Below are 23,002 nucleotides of genomic sequence, written 5' to 3' on the forward strand. Positions count from 1 at the left end.
CTGTTGTAATGTAGGAAACACAGCAGCCAATTTTGCGCACAGCAAGCTCCCACAAAAGAGCACTGAGATAATGACCAGATAATCTATTTTAGTGATGTTGGCCAGGACACTGAGAGCTCCCCTGTCCTTCTTCGAAATAGTGCCGTGCGATCTTTTATGCCCACTTGAGAGGGCAGACGTGGTTTCGGCTTAAAGTTTCTGTCATGTATGCAACCTTCATACAACTGTAATCTTCATGTAACTGTAACCTTCATGCAACCACATTGTACACTGTATATATGTCCTGGAAATGCACACCTTGACCACAGGGAGTGAACTTGTGGGAGACACTCCTCACCTGGGCACTCAGGTATTTAAAGGGAGGTCCCACGCAGGGTCATCAATTCTTGGTCCTGGGAATAAAGAAAGGTCACGCAGTGACCGTGTCTGCAGTACATGCCTCGTGTGATTCAGTAGCAAGGTGCAGGGACACTACATTTGGCGATGAGAAACGGGAATCACCGAACCACGAGGATGGCCACCGGTAGCACAGAGGACTTTTACTGTGTGGGTGAGGACTGGGACGACTTCGTTGAGAGACTCCAGCAGAGTTTCGTCACGAAAGACTGGCTGGGAGCGGCAGCGGCTGACAAGCGGAGGGCGCATCTACTGACCAGCTGCGGACCAAAGACGTATGCACTGATGAAAGACCTGCTCACACCCGAGAAGCCGGCGGGCAAGTCCTTCGAAGAGCTCAGCCAGCTGATTGGTGAGCATCTCAAACCAGCGAGTAGCGTACACATGGCCCGGCACCGGTTCTACTCACACCGGCATCGGGAGGGACAAAACATCTCGGACTTCGTTGCGGACCTGTGACACTTGGCCAGTCTCTGTAAGTTCACAGACGCCTGCAGGGGGGAGATGTTAAGGGATTTCTTCATTGAGGGCATTAGTCATGCCAGGATTTTCAGGAAGCTCATAGAGACCAAGGACTTGACTTTAGAAGGGGCAGTGTTGATAGCTCAGACCTTCATGGCAGGGGAAGAGGAGACCAAACAAATTTACACACGCAGCTCTGGTTCCAACGTGGCGATTGTCCAGGGAGTTAACATGGTGAACGCGGCTCAGGACACTGCAGGCAGGCAAGGGCATTTTGAAACCGGCCAGGCAGCAACAGACGCTAGGGTGGGCCCGCAACAGGGACAATGGAAAGGGGATCGGCAATTCACACCATCTTGAGGAACAATGCATCCTGTGATGGGATCGTTGACACCCACCATGAGAGCGCTTAGAAACAACCAAAGGGACAATCAGAGAGGAATGCCTGGTAACAGTCCTTTTGTTAACAACACCCTCAGCTCATGCTGAAGGTGTGGGGGTAGACATACTGCGAAAAGCTGCAGGTTCCAGCAATTTATCTGTAGGAATTGCAACATCAGTGGACACTTGGCCAGAATGTGCAGGAAGGCTGTAGCGAGGCTAATCTATGAGACAGAGGAACCAGACGAGGGGTCTGCAATGCAGGATGATGCTTGGAGCAAAGCCATGGATGCTGAAGTTCAGCGGGTTCATATGGCTGACGTCCACAGCTCATATACCAAAACGCCACCTATGATGATGAAAGTTTTATTGAATGGCATCCCGGTGTGCATGGAGCTAGACACAGGAGCTAGCCAGTTTCTTATGAGTGCCCAACAATTTGAGAGACTATGGCCACACAGAGCTAGCAGGCCAAAACTGGAACGCATTGACACGCAGCTACGGATGTAAAAGAGATCATCCCAGTGCTAGGCAGTGCAAACTTGGTGGAAACACATAATGGGTCAGAGAACCGGCTGCCACTCTGGATTATCCCGGGAAATGGCCCCGCACATTTGGGGAGGAGCTGGCTAGCCGAGATGAACTGGAAATGGGGGGATGTGCACGCCAATTCATCGGTGGAGCGAAGCTCATGCTCACAGGTCCTACAGAAATTCGGGGCACTGTTTCAATCAGTTGTTGGGACTTTCAAGGGCACCAAAGTAGTGATACGCATCGCCCCGGACGCCAGACCAGTGCACCACAAAGCCAGAGCGGTGCCGTATGTGATGCGAGAGAAAATTGAAAGTGAATTGGACAGGCTGCTCAGAGAGGGCATAATCTCGGCAGTTGAATTCAGTGACTGGGCAAGCCCCATCGTTCCTGTTCTCAAAGCGGATGGCTCGGTCAGGATTTGTGGTGACTACAAAGCCACCATCAACCGAGTGACACTGCAGGACCAGTACCCGCTTCTGAGAGCGGAGGACCTTTTTGCCATGCTGGCAGGTGGAAAGCTGTTCACCAAGTTGGACCTCACTTCGGCCTACATAACTCAGGAACTGGCTGAAGAATCCAAGCTTCTGACCACCATCACGACGCACAAGGGTTTATTTATCTACAACAGGTGTCCGTTTGGCATTTGTTCGGTGGCCACTATCTTTCAGAGGAACATGGAAAGCTTGCTTAAATACATTCCTGGAGCGATTGTATTCCAAGACGACATCCTAATAACAGGTCGAGACACCGAGGAACACCTCCAAAACTTGGGGGAGGTGCTACGCTGACTGGACCGGGTAGGCTTGCGGTTGAAAAAGCCCAAGTGTGTGTTTGTGGCACCAGAGGTCGAGTTTTTGGGCAGGAGAGTTGCCACAGATGGGATTCGGCCCACCAAAGATAATACGGAGGTGATCTGCCTGGCGCACAGGTCCGGCAACACATCAGAGTTGCGATCATTCCTGGGACATTTGAACTATTTCAGGAACTTTCTGCCGAACTTAAGCACATTGTTGGAGCCGTTACACGTGCTCTTGCGTAAAGGTTGTGAATGGTTTTGGGGGGACGGTCAAGAACGGGCTTTCAATAGAGCGCGGAACCTCCTTTGTTCTAACAAGCTTTTAACGTGTGATGCATCATCCTATGGGGTTGGGTGCGTGTTGCAGCAGAGTAATGATGATGGCCGGCTTATGCCTCCAGGTCGCTCTCCCAGGCAGAGCGTGGATACGGCATGGTCGAAAAGGAAGCACTTGCTTGTGTTTACGGTGTGAAAAAGATGCACCAGTACCTTTTCGGTAGACGGTTCGAGCTAGTAACGTGCCACAAGCCGTTAACATCCCTGTTGTCCGACAGCAAGGCCAATGCGTCAGCTCGCATACAGCGATGGGCTCTCACACTGGCTGCGTATGACTACACCATACGGCACTGGCCAGGCACCGGGAATTGCACTGACACGCTCAACAGGCTCCCACCGGCCACCACTGAGAGGGCGTCGGAGCAAAGCGCTGAGATGGCCATGGCTGTTGAGGCTTTTGACACCGCAGGCTCCCCCATCACAGCCCACCAGATCAAAATCTGGACCAGCAGAGACCCCCTCCTGTCCATGATAAAGAAATGTGTTCTGACTGGGGATTGGGCGCCCGCACACGGGGCGTGCCCCGAGGAGGTCAGACCGTTTCACAGACGAATGGATGAGCTCTCCATCCAATCTGACTGCCTGCTATGGGGCAGCCCCAGAAAGGAAGGGAAGCAATCATCAGGGAATTCCACAGCGAGCACCCTGGCATCGTGCTAATGAAGGCCATTGCCCGGTCACATGTATGGTGGCCGGGAATTGACTCAGACCTTGAACACTGGGTTCGCAGGTGCACGACGTGTGCCCAGCTAGGCAATGCCCCCAGGGAGACCCCCCTCAGTCCCTGGCCCTGGCCCATCAGGCCATGGTCACGCGTTCACGTAGACTACGCGGGCCCGTTCATGGGAAAAATGTTCCTGATCGTTGTCAATGCATACTCAAAATGGATTGAGTGCATCATATTAAACTCGTGCATGACATCCATCACAGTGGAGAGTCTGCGCACGGTTTTCGCGACCCACGGCTTGCCGGACATTCTGGTCAGCGACAATGGCCCGTGCTTCACCAGCCATGAATTCCAGGAGTTTATGTCAGGTAATGGCATCAAAGACGCCCAGACAGCGCCGTTCAAGCCGGCTTCCAATGGCCAGGTGGAATGTGCGGTCCAAGTCAGAAAACAGGGCATGCTCCGTATCCAAGGACCCTCCCTTCAGCACCGCCTATTGCGCCTCCTACTGGCCTACAGGTCCGGTCCGCATTCGCTCACGGGAGTCCTGCCAGCGGAACTACTCATGAAATGCACGCTTAAAACGTGGCTGTCCCTCATTCATCCAGCCCTGTCAGACATTGTTGAGGGCAAGCGCCAGTCCCAAACCAAGTGCCATGATCGAAATGCAAGGGGGAGGTGTATAGAAATTCATGACCTGTTATTTGTTCTTAACCATGCTTTGGGACCCAAGTGGCTTGATGGCACCATAATTGGCAAAGAGGGGAATAGGGTCATAGCGGTCAGACTCAACAATAGGCAGATATGCCGAAAACACTTGGACCAAGTAAAGGAAAGGTTCGGCATAGACACTGAGGAACCTGAGGAAGAACATGAGATGTTACCCACACTACTGCCAGTGGACGAGCAACAAGGACATTCACCAACATGCACAGTCCCTGCGGCCAGCCTGGACAGGCTGGAATCACCTCAGGTGACAGAGATGCATGCCAAGGCTCAGCCACCAGAGCCCCAACTACGGCGCTCCATGAGAGAGCATCGACCGCCTGAAAGAATTAACCTTTGACACAAAAAGACATGAGGGGGGAGGTGATGTCATGTACGCAACCTTCATACAAGTGTAACCTTCATGTAACTGTAACCTTCATGCAACCACACTGTACACTGTATATATGTTCTGGAAATGCACACCTTGACCACAGAGGGTGAACTTGTGGGAGACACTCCTCACCTAGGCACTCAGGTACTTAAAGGGAGGTCCCACGCAGGGAATAAAGAAAAGTTACGCAGTGACCGTGTCTGCAGTACATGCCTTGTGTGATTCAGTAGCAAGGTGCAGCGACAGTACAGTTTCATCCAAAAGACGACATCTCCGACAGTACAGCACTCCCTCTGTACTGCACTGGAATGTCAGCCTCGATTGTGCTTAAATCACGGGAGCTGGAGTTGAACACATCAAGTGTAGGAGGCGTTGTAGTGGAATAGAAAAGTATATGCAGTATTGCTAAAAGTAATTATATCTTTCTATGTTTCAGTACAGAAATATGCAGTAAGACATCACAATGAAGATTTCTCAGCACAGACACTCAATCAAAAATAAAACGGGGAAGGTGGCTCAACCGTGGCTAACAAGGGAAATTAAGTTGTGTTAAACCAAGGAAGAGGCATATAAATTGGCTAGAAAAAGCAACAAACCTGAGGACTTGGAGAAATTTAGAATTCAACAGAGGAGGACTAAGGGTTTAATTAAAAGGGGGAAAATAGAGTACGAGAGGAAGCTTGCAGAAAACATAAAAACTGACTGCAAAAGCTTCCATAGATATGTGAAGAGAAAAAGATTAGTGAAGAAAAACGTAGGTCCCTTGCAGATGGATTCAGGTGAATTTATAATGGGGAGCAAAGAAATGGCAGGCCAATTGAACAAATACTTCGGTTCAGTCTTCACGAAGGAAGACACAAATAACCTGCCGAATGTACTAGGGGACAGTAGGTCTAGTGAGAAGGAGGAACTGAGGGATATCCTTATTAGGCGGGAAATTGTGTTAGGGAAATTGATGGGATTGAAGGCCGATAAATCCCAGGGGCCTGATAGTCTGCATCCTAGAGTACTTAAGGAAGTGGCCCTAGAAATAGTGGATGCATTGGTGATCATTTTCAAACAGTCTATCGACTCTGCATCAGTTCCTATGGATTGGAGGGTAGCTAATGTAACACCACTTTTAAAAAAAGGAGGGAGAGAGAAAACGGGTAATTATAGCCAGTTAGCCTGACATCAGTAGTGGGGAAAATGTTGGAATCAATCACTAAGGATGAAATCGCAGCGCATTTGGAAAGCAGTGACAGGATCGATTTATGAAAGGGAAATCATGCTTGATGAATCTTCTGGAATTTTTTAAGGATGTAACCATCAGAGTGGACAAGGGAGAACCAGTGGATGTTATGTATTTGGACTTTCAAAAGGCTTTTGACAAGGTCCTGCACAAGAGATTGGTGTGCATGGTATTGGGGGTAATGTACTGACGTGGATAGAGAACTGGTTGGCAGACAGGAAGCGGAGAGTCGGGATAAACGCTTCCTTTTCAGAATGGCAAGCAGTGACTAGTGGAGTGCCGCAGGGCTCAGTGCTGGGACCCCAGCTATTTACAATATACATTAACGATTTAGATGAAGGAATTGAGTGTAATATCTCCAAGTTTGCAGATGACACTAAACTGGGTGGCGGTGTGAGCTGTGAGAAGGACGCTAAGAGGCTGCAGGGTGACTTGGACAGGTTAGGTGAGTGGGCAAATGCATGGCAGATGCAGTATAATTTGGATAAATGTGAGGTTATCCATTTTGGGGGCAAAAACACGAAGGCAGAATATTATCTGAATGGCGACAGATTAGGAAAAGGGGAGGTGAAACGAGACCTGGGTGTCATGGTTCATCAGTCATTGAAAGTTGGCATGCAGGTACAGCAGGCAGTGAAGAAGGCAAATGGGATGTTGGCCTTCATAGCTAGGGGATTTGAGTATCGGAGCAGGGAGGTCTCACTGCAGTTGTACAGGGCCTTGGTGAAGCCTCACCTGGAATATTGTGTTCAGTCTTGGTCTCCTAATCTGAGGAAGGACGTTCTTGCTATTGAGGGAGTGCAGCGAAGGTTCACCAGACTGATTCCAGGGATAGCTGGACTGTCATATGAGTAGAGACTGGATCAACTGGGCCTTTATTCACTGGAGTTTAGAAGGATGAGAGGGGATCTCATAAAAACGTATAAGATTCTGATGGGACTGGACAGGTTAGATGCAGGAAGAATGTTCCCGATGTTGGGGCAGTCCAGAACCAGGGGACACAATCTTAGGATAAGGGGTAGGCCATTTAGGACTGAAATGAGGAGAAACTTCTTCACTCAGAGAGTTGTTAACCTATGGAATTCCCTGCCGCAGAGAGTTGTTGATGCCAATTCATTGGATATATTCAAGAGGGAGTTAGATATGGCCCCTACGGCTAAGGGGATCAAGGAGTATGGAGAGAATGCAGGAAAGGGGTACTGAGGGAATGATCAGCCAGGATCTTATTGAATGGCGGTGCAGGCTCGAAGGGCCGAATGGCCTACTCCTGCACCTATTTTCTATGTTTCTCTGTTTCTACGACTGGGTCTGGGGCAGTACCAAAAAAGGGATGAGTTCACAGGTGTTTTAATGAAGGGCCTAATATTCCTGATCCCGAACTACATCTTGAAGGGTGGAAGATGCCTGTGCGTGGATTTTTTTAACATGTGGTGGCCATTGCACATCACCACACGGGCTTGACAGAGCTTGGTCTTGGTCCAGTGGCAAGGATTAACCAAGTTGACTGGAGACCAACTCTGCTGCACGGACCTTGTGTGCACACATATATCGCAGTGTGGGCTGGTCCATGCTGCCCCTGGGCCCTCGCCTCTTCTGGGCCCCAAACTCACGCCTCGCCTGGGTCCCGATCACATCCCTCTATGGACTGTTGCCGCTCCTTCACCCCGACCACGCAGCCCCTGCTGTATCTGCCTGCACTGCAATCAACGACCTGGATTTTGGTGACGTCAAATCCTCACACCCTCTTGGCAGCCGTCGCCCTCCTGCAGCAGCATGCGTTGCTCCCTGCATGGCACACCGCACGTTGCTCCCTCTATTGGCCCCGTCTTGCTGATGGTCTTGCAGGCCGGGACCGTGCTGATTTCCAGGCCGGGCCGCCACACGTTGCTCCCTCTAATAGCCCTGGCCTGCTGACTCTCAATACAGAGTGACACAGAACAAGATGAAAATATGTCATTCTCAGCTTATCAGGTAATTACAGAACTATTGAAAACTGGGGTAACATTTGAAGAAGTCGACTGTGAAGAGAGCGACCGGCAGGAAGGGGTCACTGATGTGCATTAAAAGTTGAAGGGTTGGGACAGGTGTATAGTGATTCTGTACATACACAGCGCAATGCTGTGTATGTACTTGTACCCTGGGTGTGATTTTGGAGTTTTTCCTCTTTTGGTGCAGGATTTATTCAGGATGTCTCAATCTACTGCCTTGGTCATCAAACAACATTGGTGTCGCCAATGATAATTAGAGACAGCAGATTGAAAGCCCTGGAATCTGATCACACCCAGAAATGGGCACGCAGGGGTTGGGACGCACATTGCACATTCATGTTACAAGCCATAGAGGTTTCACCATGTGGGACGGGTAGGTAAAGGAATAGTAAAGCTTTGTAGTTGCACAAGGATCTGCTTATGGGTGTGTGAAAATATGTTCTGTTGTGAAGTTTCTATTCTTTAGTTCAATCACATACATTATATTCATTTGCACCACATGTTCGTCATGCCCATTCTTGGTTGCTGGGGGGCAAGAAGCCATTTCACTTGTTTGATGATGAATGGGAAGATATGAATTGCCGGCAACCAATGGGAGATGTGCAAGATGTGCAGGACTGTTTTGTGTCAGTTGCATTAAGGAGGGGCGGGAAGAGTGGCCATTGCAGGTGCTTCTGACATTGGTCCACTGGTGCAACCTTGCATTTATAAAGACATTCCTTGCATCCTGGGCAGCGATGTGAGCAGCTGGCGGCGGGGGGTGCGGGGGGTGCATTACCTTCATCACCCTCCTCCTGCGCTTCTTCCTCCTCCCCCTCTGAATCATAAGAACATAAGAAATAGGAGCGGGAATAGGTCATTCGGCCCTGTGAGCCTGCTCTGCCACTTAATAAAATCATGGCGGATTTTCTACCTCAACTCCACTTTCCTGCATTATCCCATATCCCTTGATTCCCTTAATATCTAACAATCTTTCGATCTCTGTCTTGAATATACTCAACGACTGAGCATCTACAGACCTCTGGAGCAGAGAATTCCAAAGATTCACCACCCTCTGAGTGAAGAAATTTCTCCTCATCTCAGTCCTAAATAGCCGACTCCTTAGTCTGAGAGTGTGACGCCTGGTTCTAGACTTCCCAGCTAGGCGAAACATGTTCCCTGCATCTACACTGTCAAGCCCGATAAGAATTTTGTATGTTTCAATGAGATCACCTCTTATCTCGAGAGAATATAAACCTAATCCACTCAATTTCTCCTCGTAAGACAATCCCCCCTCCCCCCCATCCCAGGAATCAAGAACCTTTATTGCACTCCCTCTATGGCAAGTATATCCTTCGTTAGGTAAGGAGACCACTCTTTTTGTTGGAAACAAAAATAAAACAGTTAAATCAAGTGCCCCCAATCTGGGGAACACTCCAAAAGCTCCACAACTCTTTTGAGGTAAACAAAATTAACCAGTTAAAACAAGTGCCCCCCCCGATCTGGGGGACACTCCAACCATTTTTCCAGGCCCTTTTTTGTTTTTTTGGGGGGGGTTTTGTGTTTTTTTGTAGTTTTTTTGGGGGCGCTAAAACACACATATATATATATATATATACACAAGTGCCCCCTATAAAAGGGGAGTAGGACACTAAAACCTGGCAATTAAAACAAATTAAACTTTAAAACATATAAAATTTGGTTGCCGGGGGTGATAATGCACTCCAATCCCTCAGACGCCCACCTCTCGCGGAAGGCCGTGAGCGTACCGGTGGACACCGCGTGCTCCATCTCTAGGGACACTCTGGCCCGGATGTAAGCACGGAAGAGAGGCAGGCAGTAAGGCTGAACGACCCCCTCGACCGCCCGCTGCCTGGACCGGCTGATGGCACCCTTGGCCGTGCCCAGGAGCAGTCCTACGAGGAGGTCCTCGGACCTACCAGCTCCCCTCCGCACAGGGTGCCCAAAGATCAGGAGTGTGGGACTGAAGTGCAGCCAGAAATTGAGGAGCAGCCCCCTTAAATAATGGAACAGGGGCTGCAACCTCGCACATTCTATAAAAACATGGAACACAGACTCTTCCAGACCGCAGAAATTGCAGGCGGCCTGGGAGCCCGTGAACCGGCTTAAAAATTTGTTGCACGGGACTGCTCCGTGCATCACCCTCCAGGCCAAGTCCCCGATAAATAGTGGGAGGACTCCCGCGTATAGTGCACTCCATCGGGGACCCCCACTTCCTCCGGATGGTACGCCATGGCGTGTCCGGACGGTAGCAGGTAAGGAGATCAAAACTGTACACAATACTCCAGGTGCGGTCTCACCAGGGCCCTATATAATTGCAGTATGATGTCTTTACTCTTGTACTCAAATCCTCTTGTAATAAAGGCCAAAATACCATCTGCTTTCTTAATTGCTTGCTGTACCTGCAAATTAACTTTCAGTGATCCGTGTACAAGGACACCCAGGTCCCACTGAACACCACCACTTCCCAATCTCTCACCATTTAAAAAATAATCTGCTTTTCTATTTTTCCTACCAAAGTGGATAACTTCACATTTGTCCACATTATATTCCATTTGCCATGTTCTTGTCCACTTACTTAGCCTTTCTATATCCCTTTGAAGCCTCTTTGCATCTTCCTCACAACTTATATTCCCACATAGCTTTGTATCATAAACAAACTTGGATATATTACATTTGGTCCCCTCCTCCAAATCATTGAAATGGATTGTGAACAGCTGGGCCCCAAGCACCGATCCTTGCGGTACCCCACTAGTTACAGCCTGCCAACCTGAAAATGACCAGTTTACTCCTACTCTCTGTTTTCTGCCCGTTAACCAATCCCCAATCCATACTGGTATATTACTCCCAATCACATGAGCCCTCATTTTGTTTAATAACCTCTGTGTGGCATCTTATCGAATGCCTTCTGAAAATCAAATTACACCACGTCTTCTGGTTCCCCCTTAACTATTCTGCTAGTGACGACCTCAAAAAACTCTTAACAGATTTATCAAACATGATTTCCCTTTCATAACTCTGTTTTGACTCTGCCCAATCCTATTATTATTTTCTAAGTGCCCTGTTACCGCGTCCTTAACAATAGATTCTAGCATTTTCTCTACTACTGATGTCAGGTTAACTGGTCTGTAGTCCCCATTTTTTCTCTCCCTCCTTTCTTTATTAGTGGTGTTACATTTGCTACCTTCCAATCCGTGGGAACCATTCTAGAATTTATGGAATTTTGGAAGATAACAATCAATGCATCCACTATCTCTCTAGCCACCTCTTCAAAATCCTAGGATGTAGGCCATCAGATCCAGGGGATTTATTGGCTTTCAGTCCCATTAATTTGTCCAGCGCTATTTTTTTACTAATACTAATTTCTTTCAGTTCCTCAATCTTGTTAGACCCTTGGTACTCCACTATTTCCGGGAGTTTTTTTTGCGTATTCTTCCGTGAAGACAGACACAAAGGGGCCGAAGTTGCCTTTTTCTAAAAGAACATAAGAAAGAAATAGGAGCTGAAGTAGACCATTTGGCCCCTCAAGCCTGCTCTACCATTTAATAAGATCCTGGCTGATCTTATCATGGAATCAGCTCCACTTCCCTGCCCATTCCCCATAACCCTTTATTCCCATATCGCTCAAAAATCTGTCTATCTCCGCTTTAAATATATTCAATGACCCTGCCTCCACAGCTCTCTGGGGTAGAGAATTCCACAGATTTACAACCCTCTGAGAGAAGAAATTCCTCCTCAGCTCAGTTTTGAATGAGTGACCCCTTATTCTGAAACTATTTCCCCTAGTTCTAGATTCTCCTATGAGTGGAAATATCCTCTCTGCATCTATCTTGTCAAGCCCCCTCATTATCTTATATGTTTCAATAAGATCACCTCTCATTCTTCTGAACTCCAATGAGTATAGGCTCAATCTACTCAATCTATCTTCACAAGTCAACCCCCTCATCGCCGGAATCACCCCAGTGAACCTTCTCTGACTGCCTCCAATGCAAGTATATCCTTTCTTAAATAAGGAGACCAAAATTGTATGCAGTACGCTAGGTGTGGCCTCATCAACTGTACAGTTGTAGCAGGACTTTGCTGCTTTTATACTCCGTCCCCCTTGCAATAAAGGCCAACATTCTATTTGCCTTCCTGATTACTTACTGTACCTGCATACTACCTTTGTGTGTTTCATGTACAAGGACCCCCAGGTCCCTCCGTACTGCAGCATTTTGTAATCTTTCTCTCTTTAAATTACCCAGTCTCATCCTCTAAGGGATCAACATTTAATTTAGCCACTCTTTTTCTTTTTATATACCTGTAGAAACTCACTATCTGTTTTTATATTTCTAGCTAGTTTACTTTCATAATCTATCTTCTCTCTCTATTTTTGTTATTTTTAGCTGGTTTTTAATATTTTCCCAATCCTCTGGCCTCCCACTAATCTTGGCCTCTTTGTATGCCATTGTTTTCAATTTATTTCCTTAGTTATCCCTTCTCTTAACGTCTTTCCTTCTTATTGGAATGTATTTTTCTTGAGAGTTATGAAATATCTCCTTAAATGTCCGCCTTGTTCATCAACTGTCCCACACGTTCATCTATTTTCCCAGTCCACTTTAGCTTTCATACCTTTGTAATCTCCTTTATTTAAACTTAGGACACTGGTTTGAGATCCAACTTTCTCACTCTCCAACTGAATTTGAAACTCAACCATGCTATGATCACTCTTTCCAAGAGGATCCTTTACTCGGAGCTGTGAGTGCCTCTAAAAATATTTGTTTAATTTCTCTGCCATTTCCTTATTCCCCACTATAATTTCTCCTATCTCAGCCTGTAAGGGACATACATTTACTTTTGCTAATCTTTTCCTTTTTACATATCTATAGAAGCTTTTACATTCTGTTTTAATGTCTCTCACTAGTTTACTCTCATATTTCCCTTTCTTTATCAATATCTTGGTCCTCCTTTGCTGAATCCTAAAATCCTCCCAATCCTCAGGCTTAATGCTCTTTTTGGCAACATTATAAGCCTCTTCCTTTGATTTAATACTATCTTTAACTTCTCTTGTTAGCCATGGTTGGATCACTTTTCCTGTGGGGTTTTTAAGCCTGAAAGGAATGTATATTTGTTGTAAATTATGTATTCTTTAAATGCTAACCATTGCTTGTCTACCATCATACCTTTTAATGTAGTATCCCAATCTACCTTAGCCAACTTGCCCTTAATATCTACGTAGTTTGCTCTGTTCAGATTTAAGACCCTAGTTTCAGATTTTACGAAATCACTTTCAAACTCAATAGAAAATTCTATCATATTATTACCACTCTTCCTTAAAGGACCCTTTACTACAAGGTTATTAATTAACCCCTTTCTCATTGCACAATAGTAGATCTAATATAGTCTGTTCCCCAGTTGGTTCCTCAACATACTGATCTGGAAAACTATCTTGTCCTCCACAGTATTAATGCAAGTTTGGTTTGCCCAATCTGTCTGTAGATTAAAGTCCCCCATGATTACTATATTACCCTTGTTACATGCGCCTCTAATTTCATGATTTATACTGTGCCTACATTACCACTACTGTTTGGGGGCCTTTAAACAAAGTCCACCAATGTTTTCTGTCCTTTGCTGCTTCTTAGCTCGACCTAAACTGATTCTACTTCTTGATTTTCTGAGCTAAGATCCTTTCTCTGTACTGTCTTTATCCCATTCTTTATCAGGGCTATCCCACCTCCTTTTCCATTTTGCCTATCTCTTCTAAAAATTAAGTATCCTGCAATATTGAGTTCCCGACCTTGGTCACTTTGCAACCATGTCTCCGTAATGGCTATTAGATCAAACCTATTAATTTCTATCTGTGCTATTAAATCATCTATTTTGTTGCAAATGCTTCGCGCATTCAGATAAAGTGCCTTTAGCTTTGATTTTTTTCTATTGCTCCCTGATGTCACTTTAGTCACTGATGCCCTATTACCTTTGTTATATTCTCTGGCCCTTCCTGACCCACTCTGCTTATTTTTACTCAAAACTCTGCTCTGCTCTAGAGCCTTGACATTTCTCTTGCAGCTTTTAAATTTACTCTTTCCTGAACCATCTCTCCCCACTTCATTAATTCAAAGCCCTGTCTATTGCCCTAGTTACTAGATTTGCCAGAACACTGGTTCCAGCTTGGTTCAAGTGGAACCCGTCCCCAGTACTGGTGTCAGTGCCCCATGAAGTAAAACCCCTGCCTCCCACACCACTCTTTGAGTCATGGCTTTAACCTTCTAATCTGCTTCTCCTTTTCCAGGAGATTATTACCTTTAAGGTTCTGCTTTTTAATTTAGACCCCAACTCCTCAAACTCTCTCAGCAGAATCTCATTGCTAGTTCTACTGATGTTGGTTCCCACGTGGACCACGACAACTGGATCCTCCCCTTCCCACTCCAAGTTCTTCTCCAGCCCTGAGGAGATGTCTTTAATGTTCAATGGCTTTCTATGCCATGGTCAGCCTGCTCATCCATCCTGCAGGCTTTTCCCTCATCCACACAGGCAGCAAAAACCTCATACCTGTTGGATAAGAGCAAAGGCTGAGGCTCTTCTAGCACTGCACCTGGGGTCCCCTTACCTGTCTGAGTTGCAGTCACACCCTCCTGTCCCTGACCACGAACCAGACCTGTACCACTACCGATCCGAAGGTAAGTGACTGCCTCCTGGATCAAAGTGTCCAAGTAACTCTTATGCCCCGCAATGTCTGCACCTCAGACTCTAGCTCAACAACTCTGAGCTGAAGTTCCTTAAGATGCAGGAACTTACTACAAATGTGGTTGTCCGGGATCACAATGTTCTCCACAAACTCCCACATGCTGCAGTTGTGGCACACCACCTGCACTGCCATCCCTATATGACCTTGTTCTATTTAATTACATTTAGTTAAATTTGTATTAAAGTAATTTAGTTTACAGTTTAGTTCCTTGCCTTCTTAATTGATCTAGATTAACTTATGGATAATTAACTGAAATATCTACCTGTAACATAAAGCAAGACAAGTAGTTCAGGCAAAAAGCAGCAACTCCTTCCCCCTCTTCTCCGAATGCCCACTCTTTCCAAATTCCCAAATAAAACACTCTGTTTAAGTGCACTCTATGCAGACCACACAGGAGGAGCAGAGCTGTTCGCCTTCTTGCTGCAGTTCCAAACCTTGCTTCTGCACAATGTTGTGCAGAGTGTGGCCAAAGCACAACCATTCTGGAGACCCAGGCTGGTGTGTACTGAAGGGCGCATCCAGATCTGTCAAGGTACCTGACGCATACCTTCAGCATGACGACGGCCTGTTTAATCACACATCTGGTGGTAATATGACATTCATCGTAGCGCTGTTGGGCTTCAGTGTTCAACTACCTCCTCCTCCTCTTCTGAATCGTCTGAAGAGGATCAACGTTTTGCACCTTGATCCTCCTGCAGCTCCAAACCTCGCTGATGTGCAATGTTGTGCAGAGTGCTACACATCACATCCATTCTGTACACCCTGGCTGTTGCATACTGAAGGGCGCCTCTAGATCTGTCTAGGCTCCTGAAGCAAATCTTCAGCATGCCACTGGCTTGTTTAATCACACATCTGGTGGTCATACAGCATTCATTGTAGTGTTGTCAGTCTTCATTGGTTGGGTTTATGACGAGAGTTAACAGCCAAGTTTGAAGTGGGGTATCCCTTGTCTCCTAGCAGCCACCCCTTAAGTATGTTTCCAAATCCAAAGAGGTCAGGGACCTTCGACTGCCGCAGGATGAAAGTAGTATGGCAATTCCCCGAGAATCTTGCACACACCTGCAGATATACCAGAGAAACACAGAAACATAGAAAATAGGTGCAGGAGTAGGCCATCCGGCCCTTCAAGCCTGCACCACCATTCAATAAGATCATGGCTGATCATTACTTCAGTACCCCTTTCCTGCTTTCTCTTCATACCTCTTGATCCCTTTAGCGCCAAGGGCCATATGTAACTCCCTCTTGAATATATCTAATGAACTGGCATCAACAACTCTCTACGGCAGGGAATTCCACAGGTTAACAACTCTCTGAGTGAAGAAGTTTCTCCTCATCTCAGTCCTAAATGGCCTGCCCCTTATCCTAAGACTGTGTCCCCTGGTTCTGGACGTCCCCAACATCGGGAACATTCTTCCCGCATCTAACCTGTCCAGTCCCGTCACAATCTTATATGTTTCAATGAGATCCCCTCTCATCCTTCTAAACTCCAGTGTATAAAGGCCCAGTTGATCCAGCCTCTCCTCATATGTCAGTCCAGCCATCCCTGGAGTCAGTCTGGTGAACCTTCGCTGCACTCCCTCAATAGCAAGAACGTCCTTCCTCAGATTAGGAGACCAAAACTGAACACAATATTCCAGGTGGGGCCTCACCAAGGCCCTGTACAACTGCAGTAAGACTTCCCTGCTCCTATAGTCAAATCCCCTTGCTATGAAGGCCAACATACCATTTGCATTCTTCACCGCCTGCTGTACCTGCATGCCAACCTTCAATGACTGATGAACCATGACACCCAGGGCTCGCTGCACCTCCCCTTTTCCTAATCTGCCGCCATTCAGATAATATTCTGCCTTCGTGTTTTTGCCACCAAAGTGGATAACCTCACACTTATCCACATTATACTGCATCTGTCATGTATTTGCCCACTCGCCTAACCTGTCCAAATCACCCTGCAGCCTCTTAGCGTCCTCCTCATAACTCACACCGCCACCCAGTTTAGAGTCATCTGCAAACTTGGAGATATTACACTCAATTCCATCATCTAAATCATTAATATATATTGTAAAGAGCTGGGGTCCCAGCACTGAGCCCTGCGGCACTCCACTCGTCACTGCCTGCCATTCTAAAAAGGACCCGTTAATCCCGACTCTCTGCTTCCTATCTGCCAACGAGCTCTCTATCCACATCAGTACCTTACCCCCAATACCATGTGCTTTAATTTTGCACACCAATCTCTTGTGTGGGACCTTGTCAAAAGCCTTTTGAAAGCCCAAATACACCACATCCACTGGTTTTCCCTCTACCAGTTACATCCTCAAAAAATTCCAGAAGATTTGTCAAGCATGATTTCCCTTTCATAAATCCATGCTGACTTGGACCAATCCTATCACTGCTTTCCAAATGCGCTGCTATTTTCTATGTTTCTATGTTTCTATGTTAATGATTGATTCCAACATTTTCCCCACTACTGATGTCAGGCTAACCGGCCTATAATTACTCGTTTTCTGTTTCCCTCCTTTTTTAACAAGTGGTGTTACATTAGCAACCCTCCAGTCCATAGGAACTGATCCAGAGTCGATAGACTGTTGGAAAATTATCACCAATGCATCCACTATTTCTAGAGCCACTTCCTTAAGTACTCTGGGATGTAGACTATCAGGCCCTGGGGATTTATCGGCCTTCAATCCCGTCAATTTCCCTAACACAATTTCCTGCCTAATAAGGATATCCTTCAGTTCCCCTTTCTCACTAGACCCTCGGTTCCAGGAAGGTTATTCGTGTCTTCCTTTGTGAAGACTGAACCAAAGTTCTTGTTCAACTGGTCTGCCATTTCTTTGTTCCCCATTATAAATTCACCCGAATCTGACTGCAAGGGACCTACGTTTGTCTTCACTAATCTTTTTCTCTTCACATATCTATAGAAGCTTTTGCAGTCATTTTTTATGTTTCCGGCAAACTTCCTCTTGTACTCTATTTTCCCCCTCTTAATTAAACCCTTTGTCCTCCTCTGCTGTATTCTAAATTTCTCCCAGTCCACCGGTTTGATGCTTTTTCTGGCTAATTTGTATGCCTCTTCCTTGGATTTAACACTATCCTAATTTCCCTTCTTAGCCATGGTTGAGCCATCTTCCCCATTTTATTTTTACTCCAGACAGGGATGTACAATTGTTGAAGTTCGTCCTTATGATCTTTAAAGGTTTGCCATTGCCTATCTATCGTCAACCCTTTTAGTATCATTTGCCAGTCTAATCTAGCCAATTCGCACCTCATACCATCAAAGTTACCTTTCATAGAAACATAGAAACATAGAAAATAGGTGCAGGAGTAGTCCATTCGGCCCTTCTAGCCTGCACCGCCATTCAATGAGTTCATGGCTGAACATGCAACTTCAGTACCCCATTCCTGCTTTCTCGCCATACCCCTTGATCCCCCGAGTAGTAAGGACTTCATCTAACTCCTTTTTGAATATATTTAGTGAATTGGCCTCAACAAGGGGTAGAGAATTCCACAGGTTCACCACTCTCTGGGTGAAGAAGTTTCTCCTCATCTCGCTCCTAAATGGCTTACCCCTTATCCTTAGACTGTGACCCCTGGTTCTGGACTTCCCCAACATTGGGAACATTCTTCCTGCATCTAACCTGTCTAAACCCATCAGAATTTTAAATGTTTCTATGAGGTCCTCTCTCATTCTTCTGAACTCCAGTGAATACAAGCCCAGTTGATCCAATCTTTCTTGATAGGTCAGTCTCGCCATCCCGGGAATCAGTCTGGTGAACCTTCACTGCACTCCCTCAATAGCAAGAATGTCCTTCCTCAGATTAGGAGACCAAAACTGTACACAATACTCCAGGTGTGGCCTCACCAAGGCCCTGTACAACTGTAGCAACACCTCCCTGCCCCTGTACTCAAATCCCCTCGCTATGAAGGCCAACATGCCATTTGCTTTCTTAACCGCCTGCTGTACCTGCATGCCAACCTGCAATGACTGATGTACCATGACACCCAGGTCTCGTTGCACCTCCCCTTTTCCTAATCTGTCACCATTCAGATAATAGTCTGTCTCTCTGTTTTTACCACCAAAGTGGATAACCTCACATTTATCCACATTATACTTCATCTGTCATGCATTTGCCCACTCACCTAACCTATCCAAGTCACTCTGCAGCCTCATAGCATCCTCCTCGCAGCTCGCACTGCCACCCAACTTAGTGACATCCGCAAATTTGGAGATACTACATTTAATCCCCTCGTCTAAATCATTAATGTACAGCACTGAACCTTGCGGTACCCCACTAGTCACTGCCTGCCATTCTGAAAAGTCCCCATTTACTCCTACTCTTTGCTTCCTGTCTGACAACCAGTTCTCAATCCATGTCAGCACACTACCCCCAATCCCATGTGCTTTAACTTTGCACATTAGTCTCTTGTGTGGGACCTTGTCGAAAGCCTTCTGAAAGTCCAAATATACCACACAACTGGTTCTCCCTTTTCCACTCTACTGGAAACATCCTCAAAAAATTCCAGAAGATTTGTCAAGCATGATTTCCCTTTCACAAATCCATGCTGACTTGGACCTATCATGTCACCTCTTTCCAAATGCGCTGCTATGACATCCTTAATAATTGATTCCATCATTTTACCCACTACCGCTGTCAGGCTGACCGGTCTATAATTCCCTGTTTTCTCTCTCCCTCCTTTTTTTAAAAAAGGGGTTACATTGGCTACCCTCCACTCCATAGGAACTGATCCAGGGTCAATGGAATGTTGGAAAATGACTGTCAATGCATCTGCTATTTCCAAGGCCACCTCCTTAAGTACTCTGGGATGCAGTCCATCAGGCCCTGGGGATTTATCGGCCTTCAATCCCATCAATTTCCCCAACACAATTTCCCGACTAATAAGGATTTCCCTCAGTTCCTCCTCCTTACTAGACTATCTGACCCCTTTTATATCCGGAAGGTTGTTTGTGTCCTCCTTAGTGAATATCGAACCAAAGTATTGTTCAATTGGTCCGCCATTTCTTTGTTCCCCGTTATGACTTCCCCTGATTCTGACTGCAGGGGACCTACGTTTGTCTTTACTAACCTTTTTCTCTTTACATATCTATAGAAACTTTTGCAATCCGTCTTAATGTTCCCTGCAAGCTTCTTCTCATACTCCATTTTCCCTGCCCTAATCAAACCCTTTGTCCTCCTCTGCTGAGTTCTAAATTTCTCCCAGTCCCCGGGTTCGCTGCTATTTCTGGCCAATTTGTATGCCACTTCCTTGGCTTTAATACTATCCCTGATTTCCCTTTTTTATTTTTACGCCAGACAGGAATGTACAATTGTTGTAGTTCATCCATGCAGTCTCTAAATGTCTGCCATTGCCCATCCACAGTCAACCCCTTAAGTATCATTTGCCAATCTATCCTAGCCAATTCATGCCTCATACCTTCAAAGTTAGCCTTCTTTAAGTTCTGGACCAAGGTCTCTGAATTAACTGTTTCATTCTCCATCCTAATGCAGATTTCCACCATATTATGGTCACTGTTCCCCAAGGGGCCTTGCACATTGAGATTGCTAATTAATCCTCTCTCATTACACAACACCCAGTCTAAGATGGCCTCCCCCTACTTGGTTCCTCGACATATTGGTCTCGAAAACCATCCCTTATCCACTCCAGGAAATCCTCCTCCACCGTATTGCTTCCAGTTTGGTTAGCCCAATCTATGTGCATATTAAAGTCACCCATTATAACTGCTGCACCTTTATTGCATGCACCCCTAATTTCCTGTTTGATGCCCTCCCCAACATCACTACTACTGTTTGGAGGTCTGTACACAACTCCCACTAACGTTTTTTGCCCTTTGGTGTTCTGCAGCTCTACCCATATAGATTCCACATCATCCAAGCTAATGTCCTTCCTAACTATTGCATTAATCTCCTCCTTAACCAGCAATGCTACCACACCTCCTTTTCCTTTTATTCTATCCTTCCTGAATGTTGAATACCCCTGGATGTTGAGTTCCCAGCCCTGATCATCCTGGAGCCACGTCTCTGTAATCCCAATCACATCATATTTGTTAACATCTATTTGCACAGTTAATTCATCCACCTTATTACGGATACTCCTTGCATTAAGACACAAAGCCTTTTGGCTTGTTTTTTTAACACTCTTTGTCCTTTTAGAATTTTGCTGTACAGTGGCCCTTTTTGTTCTTTGCCTTGGGTTTCTCTGCCCTCCACTTTTACTCATCTCCTTTCTGTCTTTTGCTTTTGTCTCCTTTTTGTTTCCCTCTGTCTCCCTGCATTGGTTCCCATCCCCCTGCCATATTAGTTTAACTCCTCCCCAACAGCACTAGCAAACACTCCCCCTTGGACATTGGTTCCGGTCCTGCCCAGGTGCAGACCGTACGGTTTGTACTGGTCCCACCTCCCCCAGAACCGGTTCCAATGCCCCAGGAATTTGAATCCCTCCCTGCTGCACCACAGCTCAAGCCACGTATTCATCTGCGCTATCCTGCGATTCCTACTCTGACTAGCTACGCGGTCCGTCAGGAGCTGGAGGCGAATACACTTCCCGCACACGTAGTCGTCAGGAACACTGATGTCGTCCCTGAGTTCCCACATGGCACAGGAGGAGCATAACACATGTCCGAGCTATCCTGCCATGACTTAACCCTTAGAAAAGCAACAACAATGCTAAAGTTTACTTACTGTTATAGAAGAGAAAAAAGAAAAACTACTCATTAATCACCAGCCAATCACTTACCCCCTTGGCTGTGACGTCACCTTTCTGTTTCTTTCTACTTCTTTTTTGACTTCTCCCTGTAGCTGCACAAGTACGCCTTTTATAGGCCTCACCAACGGACCTCCTCGACGCTGGGCCCCGGACTCCCTGCTGTGCCTTTTATAGGCCTCTCCACGCACCTCCTCGACACTGCTCCCGACTGCCGCCGACGCTGGGCCACGGACTCCCTGCTGTGCCTTTTATAGGCCTCTCCACGCACCTCTCGACGCTGCTCCCGACTGCCGCCGACGCTGGGCCCCGGACTCCCTGCTGTGCCTTTTATAGGCCTCTCCACGCACCTCCGACGCTGTTCACGACTGCCGCCGACGCTGGGCCCCGGACTCCCTGCTGTGCCTTTTATAGGCCTCTCCACGCACCTCCGACGCTGTTCATGACTGCCGCCGACGCTGGGCCCCGGACTCCCTGCTGTGCCTTTTATAGGCCTCTCCACGCACCTCTTGACGCTGCTCCCGACTGCTGCCGACGTGGTTCAGGACCCTAGTTTCTGAATTAACTGTGTCACTCTCCATCTTAATAAAGAATTCTAGCATATTATGGTCACTCTTCCCCAAGCCCTGCACAACAAGATTGCTCATTAGTCTCTTCTTATTACACATCACCCAGTCTAGGATAGCCAGCTCTCTGGTTGGTTCCTCAACATATTGGTCTAGAAAACCCTAATACACTTCAGGAAATCCTCCTCCACCACATTTCTACCAGTTAGGTTAGCCCAATCAAATGTAAATTAAAGTCACCCTTGATTACTGCTGTATCTTTATTGCACACATCCCTTATTTCTTATTTGATGCTGTTCCCAACCTCACTACTACTGTTTGGTGGCCTGTACACAACTCCCACTAGCGTTTTCTGCCCTTTCGTATTCTGTAGCTCCACCCATACCGATTCCACCTTAGATGGTTGCACACCAGCTGCACATTGATGGAGTGGAAGCCCTTGCGGATGACAAATACTCCTGTTTGAGCTGGGGGTGCCTGGATTTGCCACATGTGTGTAGTCGATGAGGCTCTGTGCCTGTGGGAAGCCAGCCGGAGCCGTAAAGTCAAATGCTGCTCACTCTGACTGGCATCATCGCAGGCAAAGTTGACATAATTGCTGGCCCTGAAAAAGAATCAGTCACCTGCCTTATGCATTTGTGGGCAGCCACTTGGGAGATCCTGGATATGTCTGCAGCAGTGCCCTGGAAGGATCCAGAGGCAAAAAGGGTGAGAGCAGTGGTGACTTTGACAGCCACTGGTAACATGGGACCACCAGTTCCAGCATGGAGCAGGTGTTCTTTTAGTAGGCTGCAGATGTCTGCCATGAAATCCTCAGCCTCCTGAAGCACTGCTATTCTGACATGCCAAGGAAACGAAGCCTCTGCCTGTACGCCTTGTGTCGCGGGTAGTGTGCCTCCTGTGAGCTGCACCCTCTGTGCCCCGTTCTCTACAGGTCTCAAAAAGAGCAGGCTGCTCCTGGAGCGTGTCATATTGCTCCTTGGCCGAGGTCGAATCTGAGGCAGTCATCAATCCTGAAGTGATCCAGAAAACCTCCAAAGGGTAGAATTCGAACTTTCAGCAAAAGTACTTTGAAAAAAACCCTTTCCCACCAATAGGTAAG

The sequence above is a fragment of the Pristiophorus japonicus genome, chromosome 3 (genome assembly GCF_044704955.1).
Source record: "Pristiophorus japonicus isolate sPriJap1 chromosome 3, sPriJap1.hap1, whole genome shotgun sequence".
Lineage (NCBI taxonomy): Eukaryota > Metazoa > Chordata > Chondrichthyes > Pristiophoridae > Pristiophorus > Pristiophorus japonicus.